The sequence below is a fragment of the Panthera onca genome, chromosome E1, assembly GCF_046562875.1.
Source record: "Panthera onca isolate mPanOnc1 chromosome E1, mPanOnc1 haplotype 2, whole genome shotgun sequence".
Classification (NCBI taxonomy): Eukaryota; Metazoa; Chordata; class Mammalia; order Carnivora; family Felidae; genus Panthera; species Panthera onca.
Genome location: NC_138352.1, coordinates 34,063,369 through 34,075,984, shown reverse-complemented (window position 1 = coordinate 34,075,984; position 12,616 = coordinate 34,063,369). Strand labels below are relative to the sequence as shown.

The 12,616-nt window shown below is 36.4% G+C and overlaps 1 protein-coding gene and 1 pseudogene across 17 annotated transcripts in view; one reads left to right on the top strand and one right to left on the bottom strand.

Moving 5' to 3' along the window:
• The window catches only part of EFCAB5 (EF-hand calcium binding domain 5), a 187,732-nt gene that overhangs the window by 39,575 nt on the left and 135,541 nt on the right, over positions 1 to 12,616 (top strand). The window lies entirely within an intron of this gene.
• LOC132688608 (small ribosomal subunit protein uS10 pseudogene) lies at positions 11,258 to 11,617 on the bottom strand (annotated as a pseudogene).

The following is a 12,616-nucleotide window of genomic DNA, read 5'->3' as shown; positions in this document are numbered from 1 at the left end:
ATAAATTGACAAGTTGATTCTAAAATGTATGTGGAAATGCAGAAGATCCAGAAAAGCCAAGGAAATCTTGAAGAACAAAGTGGAAGGATTTATAACAGCAAATATCAAGATTTGTAAGACAATTACAAAAATTAGGATGGCATGATAATGGCACAAGGATGGACAAGCCAGTAGAACAGAATAGTCCAATTGAAAGTCCTGTATTGAAAACAGGTGTTCTCAATAACGATGCCAAATGGAAAACATGTATTTTGAGTCCTACCTTACCTGACACACAAAAATAAATTCTACATGTATTTTATATCTAAATGTGAGTGATAAAACAATAAATCATTTTAGAAAAATACATTGGAGAATATTCTCATGACTTGGGAGTAGGCAAAGATTTCTTAAGCAAAATGCAAAAAATACCAATGATATGATAAAAAAAATTCAGAAGTAGACATTAAAATTAAGAACTCCTGTTCATCGTAAAACACCATTAAGAGAGTGAAAAGGCAAGCAAGGTATGAGAAAAGTTATTTACAATACCTTTGTTCATCAAAGGTTTTCATCTGACTATATAGAAAACTCCTACAAATCAATAAGACAGACAACCCAACAGAAAAGTGGACAATAGATATAAACAGATATTTCATTTAAGAGAACATTCAAATAGCCTATAGATAGAGGAAAATGTGTTCCAGTTTATGATTTACCAGGAAAATTCAGATTAAAATCACAAGATAAAATTATGTGTTCAGCAGAATAACTTAAAAAACAGACAATGCCAAATGTTGGCAAAGATATGGAATACAGGAATTTTCGTACATTGCTGTTGGGAATCTAAACTGGTACAATTTCAGAAAATTGTTTGGCACTATTTATAAAGCTGAATGTACCCCATGATCAGCATTTATACTCCTAGAGAAGTGAATCTATATGTCTACTAAATGACATGTAGAGAATGATTATGGCAACTTTTTGTTCTAGTCGAATATGGAAACTATTAAAATGTCCATCATTAGTAGAATGAATTTAAAAATTATGGTATATTCATACAGTAAAATACATGCATCAACGAATAACAACTACTGCTATGCAATATGGATAAAAGTGGTTAAAGGGCACTTTAAAAGTGGTTATTGGGCAAAGGAGAGGAGTTAAGATGACAGAGCAGCATGGAGACCCTGAGCTTGTCTTATCCCTGAAGTGCAGCTAGATCAGCACCAAACCATTTTGAACACCTAGGAAATTGATCTGAGGATTAACACAACAATATACATAACTTGAGCCACAGAACTCAGCAGGTATGCGGTGAGGAGAGGTAAACTGGGGGAGACAAAAGCCGAGGAAGGTAAGGAGCTGTTTTTGCGGAGAGAGGACAGAGAAAGAGAAAGGGGAGAGTGCACCCATAGGGATAGCACAAGAAAAGCACTTCCCTGAAAGTAGCTGGAGAGAAAGAGAGAGAAAGAGTGAAAACACTCACAGGGGACTGAACAGGAAATCTGTCTGCAAAACCAATGCTGGGAAGAAAGGAGAGGGTTTCAATACCACCTGGATTCTATAAACAGTGGAGCACAGAGTCTGAAGGTTCGGAGCTCAGTGCCTGGTGGTGCTCTGGTGAGGAACTAGGGCAAATCCCCAGGAGCAGCCAGTGTGGTCTGAGGAGTCCACATGCCACATGGAGAGAAGTGGTCCCCTTGCTTGGAGTACATTTGGTAGAGGCCACACGGCCTCCCCACAGGCAAAGGTCCAGCAGACCCTGGAGAACAGCCACATTTGCTGGTATTGGGACAAAGACGGCAGAGTGTGGTGAAGCCTGGTACTGGCTGTGTGCTGTTATCTGCCATAATCTCTGAAACTCTGCTACTGTGTGATTACATGAAAGTTTTCTGGGGGCAAACCCAGCCATTACTCGGTGATACACTCCCCCAAAGAGTTGGCTCATGTCCAAGCCACAGGGGTCTCTGAAGTGTGGGGTTTTGAAACACTTTCCCATCTGAAATAAAACTCTGGAGGGAGGTGTCGCCTGGAAGGTGGACAGCTTGGACATGGACAAAGTAGAGGTGGGGAATGGATGGAGGCCTGAGAGAAGGAGGGGTGCACCGGTTGGTGAGAGCGAGAAGTTCCTGCTCCAAAACTAGAGGGCAGGGTGAAGCCATTTCCACCTCTACTGCAGGCACACTCATGCACACCACACTGATCCACCCCGGTAAGCTAAGCAGCGCCACCTAGGGGAGAATGGAGCCATTACACCAAGCCCCTCTCAACTGCGCCCTCTAAGCACACTCCCCACAAGACCAACACAAGTCACTTCACCTGCTTAGTGTATGGAATATAGAGGGCTTCATAGTTTCAGTTCTAGGCAAAACTGGGTGTAACTTTACTTGGGTTTCATTAGTTTGCTGGTTCAGTTATTTGTTCGTTTTCTTTGCTTCTGTTTTTGCTTAAATTATTTTCTTTTTTTCTTTCTTTCTCTTATATACATGAAGGGAAAATTTTATTTTTATTTTTTACTTTATTTTTATTTAAAAATTTTTTAAATTCCATTTCATTTTCTTTATTTCATTATATAATTTTTTTAATTTGTAAATTTTTTCTTACTTTTATCTTATTTTTTCTTTTCCTTCCTTTTTTTCTCTATTCTATCAAGCATCTTTCAACAAGCAGACCAAAATACACCTAGGATCTAGCTTCCTTTATTTGATTTTTTGTTTTGTTTTTTATTTTTTAATTTTAATTTTTAATTTTAATTTTTTTCTTCCTCCAAAATGACAAAATGAAGGAAATCACCCCACAGACAGAACAAGAAGAAATGACAGCCAGGGGCTTAATCAACACAAATATAAGCAAGATGTCTGAACTAGAATTGAGAACCACTAGCTGGGGTTGAAAACTAGAATTGAGAACCACTAGCTGGGGTTGAAAAAAGAATAGAATCCCTTTCTGTGGAGATAAAAGAAATAAACCATAGTCAGAATGAAATTAAAAATGCCATAATTGGGATGCAATCTCAAATGGATGCCATGATAGCAAGGATGAAACAGAGCAGCAAATCAGCGATATAGAAGATAAAATTATGAAGAATAATGAAGCAGAAAAAAGAAGGAAACAAAGGCAAAAGATCACCATACAAAACTTAGAGAACTCAGTACTTATTAAAAAGGAATAACATCTGAATCATAGGAGTCCCAGAACATGAAAAGAGAGAAAAAGGGGCAGAAGGTTTATGTGAGCAAATTATAGCAGAAAACTTTCCTAATCTGGGGGAAGGACACAGACATCAAAATCCAAGAAGCATAGAGAACTCCCATTAGATTCAACAAAAATCAACCATCACAAGGCACATCACAGTCAAATTCACAAAATACACAGACAAGGAAAGAATTATGAAAGCAGCAAGGGGAAAAAAGTCCTTAACCTATAAAGGAAGACAGATCAGGTTCACAGCAGACCTATCCACAGAAACTTGGCAGGCCAGAAGAGTGACAGAATATATTCGACATGCTGAATCAGAAAAATATGCAGCCAAGAATTCTTTATCCAGCAAGACTGTCATTCAAAATAGGAGAGATAAAGAGTTTCCTAGACAAAAACTAAAGGAGTTCGTGACCACTAAACCAGCCCTGCAAGAAATTTTAAGGGGGACTCTTTGAGTGGAGAAAAGACAAAACAAAACAAAACAGACCAAAAGCAACAAAGACTAGAAAGGACCAGAGAACATCAACAGAAACACTAACTCTACAGGCAACAAAATGGCACTAAATTCATATCTTTCACTACTCACTCTAAATGGACTAAACCCTCCAATCAAAAGACATAGAGTATCAGAATGGATAAGGAAACAAGATCCATCTATATGCTGCTTACAAGAGACTCATTTTACACCTAACGATGGCTTCAGATTGAAAGCAAGGGGATGGAGAACCATCTATCATGCTAAAGGACATCAAAAGAAAGCCAAAGTAGCCATTCTTATATCAGACACACTAGATATTAAAATAAAGACTAACCATAGATGAAAAGACATTATATCATAATTAAGGGGTCTATCCACCAAGAAGATCTAACAACTATAAATATTTATGCCCCCAACTTGAGGTCCCCAAATATATAAATCAATTAATCACAAATATGAAGAAACTCATCAATAATAATACCATAATAATAGGGGACTTCAACACCCCACTTACATCAATGGACAGGTCATCTAAGCACAAAAGCAGCAAGGAAACAATGGCTTTGAATGACACACTGTACTGGATGGACTTAACAGATATATTCAGAACATTTCATCCTAAAGCAGAAGAATACACATTCTTCCTGAGTGCACAGGTAACATTCTCCAGAAAAGATCACATACTGGGTCACAAATCAGCCTCAACAAGTACAAAAAGATTGAGATCATACCATGCATATTTTCAGACCACAACCCTATGAAATTCAAAATCAACCACAAGAAAAAAACTGGAAAGACCATGAATACTTGGAGATTTCAGAACATCCTACTGAAGAATGAATGGGTTAACCAAAATATTAAAGAGAAAATGAAAATAGGACAGCCCAAAACCTCTGGGATGCAGCAAAGGTGGTCATAAGAGGGAAGTGTATAGCAATCTAGGCCTTCCTAAAGAAGGAAGAAAGGTCTCAGAAACTCAACCTAATGTTACACCTTAAGGAGATGGAAAAAGAACAGAAAATAAAGCCCAAAACCAGCAGAAGGAGGGAAATAATAAAAATTAGAGCAGAAGTCAATGATTTGGAAATTAAAACAACAAAACAACAAAACAACAACAACAACAACAGTAGAACAGATCAGTGAAACCAAGAGCTGGTTCTTTGAAAGAATTAACAAAATTGATAAACTCCTAGCCATATTGATCAAAAAGAAAAACAAGAGGACACAAATAAATAAAATCACAAATGAAAAAGGAGAGATCACAACCAACACTACAGAAATACAAACAATAATAAGAGAATATTATGCCCAATTATATGCCAACAAATTGGGCAATCTGGAAGAAATGGACATATTCCTAGCAACATATCAACTACCAAAACTGTAACAAGAAGATATGGAACATATGAACAGACCCATAACCAGTAAAGAAAATGAATCAGTAATCAAAAATCTCCCAAAACATAAGAGTCCAGGGCCAGATGGCTTTCTAGGGGAATTCTACCAAACATTTAAAGAAGAGTTGACACCTATTCTTTTGATACTGTTCCAAAAAATAGAAATGGAAGGAAAACTTTGAGACTCGTTCTTTTTTTTTTATTTTAATTTTATTTTTTTTAATTTATATCCAAATTAGCATATAGTGCAACAATGATTTCAGGAGTAGATTCCTTAATGCCCCTTACCCATTTAGCCCATACCCCCTCCCACACCCCCTCCAGTAACCCTCTGTTTGTTCTCCATATTTATGAGTCTCTTCTGTTTTGTCCCCCCTCCCTGTTTTTATATTATTTTTTGTGTACCTTCCCTTATGTTCATCTGTTTTGTTTCTTAAAGTCCTCATATGAATAAAGTCATATGCTTTTTGTCTTTCTCTGACTAATTTCACTTAGCATAATACCCTCCAGTTCCATCCACGTAGTTGCAAATGGCAAGATTTCATTCTTTTTGATTGTTGAGTAATACTCCATTGTATACATACACCACATCTTCTTTATCCATTCATCCATCGATGGACATTTGGGCTCTTTCCATACTTTGGCTATTGTTGATACTGCTGCTATAAACATGGGGGTTCATGTGTCCCTTTGAAACAGCACACCTGTATCCCTTGGGTAAATACCTAGTAGTGCAATTGCTGGGTTGTAGGGTAGTTCTATTTTTAGTTTTTTAGGGAACCTCCATACTGTTTTCCAGACTGACTGCACCAGCTTGCATTCCCATTCAAAACTCATTCTATGAGGTCCGCATTACCTTGATTCCAAAACCAGACAAAGACTAAAACGGAGAACTATGGACCACTAAAAAGGAGAACTATGGATCAATTTCCCTGATGAACATGGATGCAAAAATTCTCAACAAGATACTAGCAAACTGGATCCAACAATACATTAAAAGAATTATTCACCACACACACAAAAAAGGATAAGACTCACATGATCCTCTCAATAGCTGCAGAAAAAGCATTTGACAAAATACAATATCATTTCTTGATAAAAACCCTTAAGAAAGTAGGAATGGAAGGACCATACCTCAAGATCATAAAGGCCATATATGAAAGACCCACTGCTAATATCACCCTCAATGGAGAAAACCTGAGAGCTTTCCCCCTAAGGTCAGAAACACAAGGATGTCCACTTTCACCACTGCTCTACAACATAGTGTTGGAAGTCCTTAGCCTCAGCAATCAGACCATTCAAAGAAATAAAAAGTATCCACATCAGCAAGGAGGAAGTCAAACTTTCACTTTATGCAGATGACATGAACTGTACGTGGAAAACCCAAAAGACTCTGCCAAAAAACTGCTAGAACTGATAGATGAACTCAGCAAACTTACGGGATATAAAGTCAATGTACAGAAATCATTTGCATTTCTATATACCAATAATGAAGCAGCAGAAAGAGAAATCAAGGAATGATTTGTAAATGATCCCGTTTATAATTTCACCAAAAACCATAAAATACATAGGAAGATACTTAGCCAAAGAAGTGAAAAATCTATACACTGAAAACTATAGAGAGTTCATGAAAGAAATTGAAGAAGACACACAAAAAATGGAAAAATATTCCATGCTTACAGATTGGAAGAATAAATATTGTTAAAATGTCAATGCTACCCAAAGCAATATACATATTCAATACAATTTCTATCAAAATAACACCAGCATTCTTCGCAGAGCTGAAGAATGTTTAAGATAAACAATCTTAAAATTTGTATGGAACCAGAAAAGACCCAGAATAGCCAAAGCAATCCTGAAAAAGAAAACCAAAGCTGGAGGCATCACAATTCTTGACTTCAAGCTGTACTACAGAGCTATAATCATCAAGATAGTATGGTACTGGCACAAAATCAGACACTCAGATCAGTGGAACAGAATAGAGACCCAGAAATGGACCCACAAATGTTATGGCCAACTAATCTTTGACAAAGGAGGAAAGAATATCCAATGGAAAAAAGACAGTCTCTTCAGCAAATGGTGTTGGACAGCGATATGCAGAAGAATGAATCTGTACCACTTTCATACACCATACACAAAAATAAATTCAAAATGGATGAAAGACCCAAACATAAGACAGGAAACCGTCAAAATCCTAGGGGAGAAAACAGGCAAAAGCTTCTTTGACCTGGGCCACAGCAACTGCTTACTTGACATGTCTCCAGAGGCAAGAGAAACAAAAGCAAAGATGAACTATTGGGACCTCATCAAGATAAAAAACTTCTGCACAGAGACGGAAACAATTAGCAAAACTAAAAGGCAACCGATGGAATGGGAGAAGATATTTGCAAATGACATATCAGATAAAGGGTTAGTATCCAAAATCTATAAAGAACTTATCAAACTCAACACCCAAAAAGCAAATAATCTAGTGAAGAAATGGGCGGAAGACATGAATAGACACTTTTCCAAAGAAGACATCCAGATGGCTAACAGACTCATGAAAACATGCTCAACATCACTCACCATCAGGGTAATACAAATGAAAACCACAATGAGATAACCACCTCACACCTGTCAGAATGGCTAACATTAACAACTTAGGCAACAACAGATTTTGGCAAAGATGCAGAGAAAGAGGAACTTTCTTATTGTATCTTTTGATGGGTAAAAGTTACTAATTTTGATGAAGTTCAGCTTACCTATTTTTTCTTTTGTTTAGTATGCTTTTGATGTCCTATCCATGAAGTCATTGTCAAATCCAGTGTAATAAAGATTTTCTGCAAGTTTTCATCTGACAGTTTTATAGTTTCAGCTCCTAAATTTAAATCTTTAAATAAATTTGTGTTCATTTTTGTATATGGTGTAAAGGTCCAGCTTTCCACCTCCTTTGCATGGGATATCCAGTTATCCTAGCATCATTTGTTGAAAAACTGTTCTTCCCTCATTGAATGGGCTTGGAACCTATTGAATATATATACATACACATATTTACTTACATATATAAATATATATATGTAGATTTATTTCTGGGCTGCCTATTCAATTCAGCCGGTCTAGGTCTGTCCTTATGCCTCTACCATACTGTTTTATTTTTTATTTTTTATTAAAAAAATTTTTTTAACGTTTATTTATTTTTGAGACAGAGAGAGACAGAGCATGAACGGGGAAGGGTCAGGGAGAGAGAGGGAGACACAGAATCTGAAACAGGCTCCAGGCTCTGAGCTGTCAGCACAGAGCCTGACACGGGGCTTGAACTCACGAACCGCGAGATCATGACCTGAGCCGAAGTTGGACACTTAACCGACTGAGACACCCAGGCGCCCCTCTACCATACTGTTTTAACTACTTTAGCTTTGTAGTATGTTTCAAAATTGAGTAATGTGAATCTTCCAAGTTTATTCTTTTTAAAAAGACTCTTTTGGCTATTCAGGGTCATTTGCAACTCCATATGAATACAAGGACCAACTTATCCATTTCTTTGAAAGAGACAATTGGAATTTTGATAAAATTGCATTGAATCTATAGATCCCTTTGAGTAGTATTTATATCTTTACATGTTAAGTCTTCCTATCCATGAACACAGGATTCTTTTCATTTCTGTATGTCTGTAATTTTTTTCAGCAATGGTTTGTAGTTTTCAGCATTCAAGTCTTCCATCTCTTGGTTAGATTTATTCCTAAGTCTATAATTCTTTTAGATGCTACTGAAAAAGGAGTTGCTTTCCTAAACACAGAAACACAGAAACACAACTGACTTTGTGTGTTGGTATTGTATCTTGCAAACTTGCCAAATTCATGTATTAGCTCTAGTAGCTTTTTTTTCAAGATATTCTATATATAGGGTCATCTCATCTGTAAATATAGGGGTTTTTTTTCTTTCTGACTTGGATGCCTTTTAATTCCTTTTTCTTTTAATATCTCTCTAATATCTCTGGCTAGAACTTCCAGGACAATGTTGAATAGCAGCCGTGAAAGTGGGTATCCTTGTCTTTTTCCTGATCTTAATTAAGTCTTTCACCACTGAGTATGATATTAACTGTGGGTTTTTAAAATAAATATCATTTATTATTTTGGGGAATTTCCCATCTGTTCCTAGTTTTCTGAGAAGTTTATTTTATTTTATTTTATTTTATTTTATTTTATTTTATTTTATTATCTTATTTTTAAATCATGAAATGGTGTTGGGTTCTGTCAAATACCTTTTCTACATCAATTGAGATGATTATGTGTTTTTTCTTCCCCCTTCATTCTATTTCCTTTTCTTGTAATGTCTTTATCTGCTTTTGGTATCAGAATAATGCTGGCCTCATAGAATGAGTTAGAAATTATTCTGTCCCCTTCAATTCTTTGGGAAGATCTTGGTAAGGATTGATTTTAATTCTTTAAATGTTTGATTGCACTGGGGAAGCAATGTGGTCCAGACCTTTTCTTTGTTGGCAGAGTTTTGATTCCTAATTCAATCTCCTTACTTGCTAAAGTATGTTGAGATTTTCTATTTCTTTTTGAGTCAGTCTAGATAACTTTTGCGTTTCAAGGAATTTGTCCATTTATTCTAGGTTATTCTTTTTATCTCTGTGAGATTGGTGATAATGTTTCCATTTTCGTTTCTTAATTAATTATTTTATTGAAGAGAGAGCACCCATGAGTTGGGGAGAGGGACAGAGGGGCAGAGGGAGACGGAGAGAGAGAATCTTAAGCAGGCTCCAAGCTCAGCACAGAGTCTGACACGGGGCTTGATCCTACAATCCTGGGATCATGACCTGAGCCCAAATCAAGAATTGGACACTCACCTGACTGAGCCACCCAGGCACCAAATTCATTTTTTGTTTTAGTTATTTGTGTCTCTTTTATTCTTTGCCAGTCTAGCTAAAGGTTTGTCAATTATGTTGATCTTTCCAAAGAACTAACTTTTGATTTTATTGATTTTCTCTACTGTTTCTCTATTCTCTATTTTGTTTATCTCCACTCTAATCTTTATTATTTCTTTCCTTCTGCTTCAGTTCTGAGTTTATTTTGCTCTTCTTTTTTTAGTCCCATAAGATATAAAGTTAGGTTATTGATTTTGATGTTTTTTTTTTTTTTTTTAACGTAGTCACTTACACCTATAAATTTCCCTTTGAGCACTGCATTCACTGCATCCTATAAGTTTTGGTATGTTGTGTTTTCATTTTCATTCATCTCTAAGAATTCTCTGTTTCCCTTCTGATTTCTTCTTTGGCTCATTTGTGTTTAAGAGTGTATGTTTTAATTACCACAGATTTGTGATTTTTCCAGGTTTTCTTTTGTTATTGATTTCTAACTTCATCCTGCTTTGGTCAAAGAAGATGCTTTATGTGATATCTGTGTTTTTAAGTTTATTGAGATTTGCTTTATGGCCTAACATATGGTCTATCTGAAGGATATCCCATGTGCATTTGAGGAGAATATGAATTCTGCTTTGTTGGGTAAAATGTTCTCTATATGTCTGTTAGGGATAGCTAGTTAATTTTTGTATATGATATGAGGTAGAGGTCCAACTTAATTTTTTCCCCATGTGGATGGCCAGTTGTTATAGGCATCATTTGCTGAAGAGAAAAAATTTTCCGTTTTGAATGACCTTGGCACCTCTGTCGAAAATTAGTTGGTCATGGACATATGGGTTTAGTTCTGGACTTGTAATTCTTTTTTAAAAAAAATTTTTTAATCTTTATTTTTGAGGGAGAGACAGAGCATGAGTGGGGGAGGGGCAGAGAGACAGGGAGACACAGAATCCAAAGCAGACTCCAGGCTCTGAGCTGTCAGGACAGAGGCCGATGTGGGGCTCGAACCCACAAACTCTGAGATCATGACCTGAATCAAAGTTGGACACTCAACCGACTGAGCCACCCAGGCGCCCCTGGACTTTTAATTCTATTACATTTACTTATGCCTATCCTTATTCCAGTGCCAAAATTTTTATAGTTTTCTTCATATTGGTCTTAACACATTTTTTGTTAGGTTTATCTGTAGATATTTTCAAGTTTTGTTGCTATTATAAGAAGAAATTTTGAAAAATTATATTTTTAATCAGTTATTGCTAGTACCCAGGATATCTCTATCCCTATCATCTATCTATCTATCTATCTATCTATCTATCTATCTATCTAACAAATGATAAACAATTTCTTAAAAATGTCGATTTAAGCATATGCAAAGGTGACTTCAACCTCAACTGGCTCAATACTGATGGAACTAATTTGTTTAATGATATCAGAAGGCCTGTGCAAATCAATGAGTTGATTATGGATCCTCATCTGAAAATGATCCCAAGTCTTAGAACCTTCGTCACAAAGAGTTTTTCTTACAGTGATTCTCAAAGTTTTGGTAGGCATCTGAACTGGTCCTTTCACTTTGCAATTCTTTACTTTTGCTCTTCTGATCAAGTAAGCCAGCACATACCTTCTCCAAAGATTTTACATTGTGGTTGGTTAGAGTATTCTAATTTCGTGAATTGCCACCTCTGGTTCCATGGGTGTCTTCCCAGCATCTTTAAAAGCCATGGCTGCAGTGGATTTCCTGATCAACTTGTTCCTCTGAGACAGTCAACAGCAGTGAGTCAGGAGCAGGAGCCAGATGTCCAGAGCTTTACTATAGTGCCGACTGCATCTTCCTCAAAAGACTTTTGTATTTTAATCATGTATCTTGCATTGATTATTTGGTGCTTTAAAAAAATTGTGATAAAATGCACATAATATAAAATTTACCATTTAAACTATGTTGGGGTGTACAGTTCAGTGTCATTAAGTAAATTCACATGTTGTACAATCATCACCACTATCTAGTTCCAGCAATTTTTCATCATTCCAAACAGAAATTCCATTTAGTAAGCCTTTTAAAGTGCAAGATTTGTTTCTTTCTTCAGGGTTACAAGATTTTCTTGCATTATCTCTTTGAATATTCCCTTGTCTCTATACTCTTGACTCACTCCATTTAACACTTGTATAAGATGAATATTAAAAGTTCTGGATCTATCCTCCTTTCTCTTTGCCTTTTTTATCTGCTTTGGCTTAGCATTCCAGTTTGCTGGTTAGTTGTTCAGTATTTTCTGATCTTCAAGTCAATGTATTGATGGTTTTGTTGGCAACAGTAATTCTTTTTCATTCCCAAGTGATTTCTCTTTTTTTTTGGTTCATTTAGTTTCTTTTTTAAAGATCATGACCTGAGCCTAAGTCAGATGCTTAATGGACTGAGCCACCCAGACACCCCTAGTTTCTTTTTTAAAATAAACTATTATTGTTTATTTTTAAATAGTGAAGTCTGTCAGCAATTCATTTTGTCTCTATGTAGAGGCATTATCCTGCCTCTCTAGCCCAAACCCGCTTGTCCCAGTACAGGGGTGAACACCTCTGATGCCTGATGGTTAGCTCACATGGGGATGAAGGTACACAAATGGTCAGTGATTCCCCTGCTACCCATATCCACATCCTTTAAACTTGGGGTGCCTCAAAGTTGCCCCCCAATTTCACAGTGATTTTCTCTTGTTTTTTTTTTAATCCTAT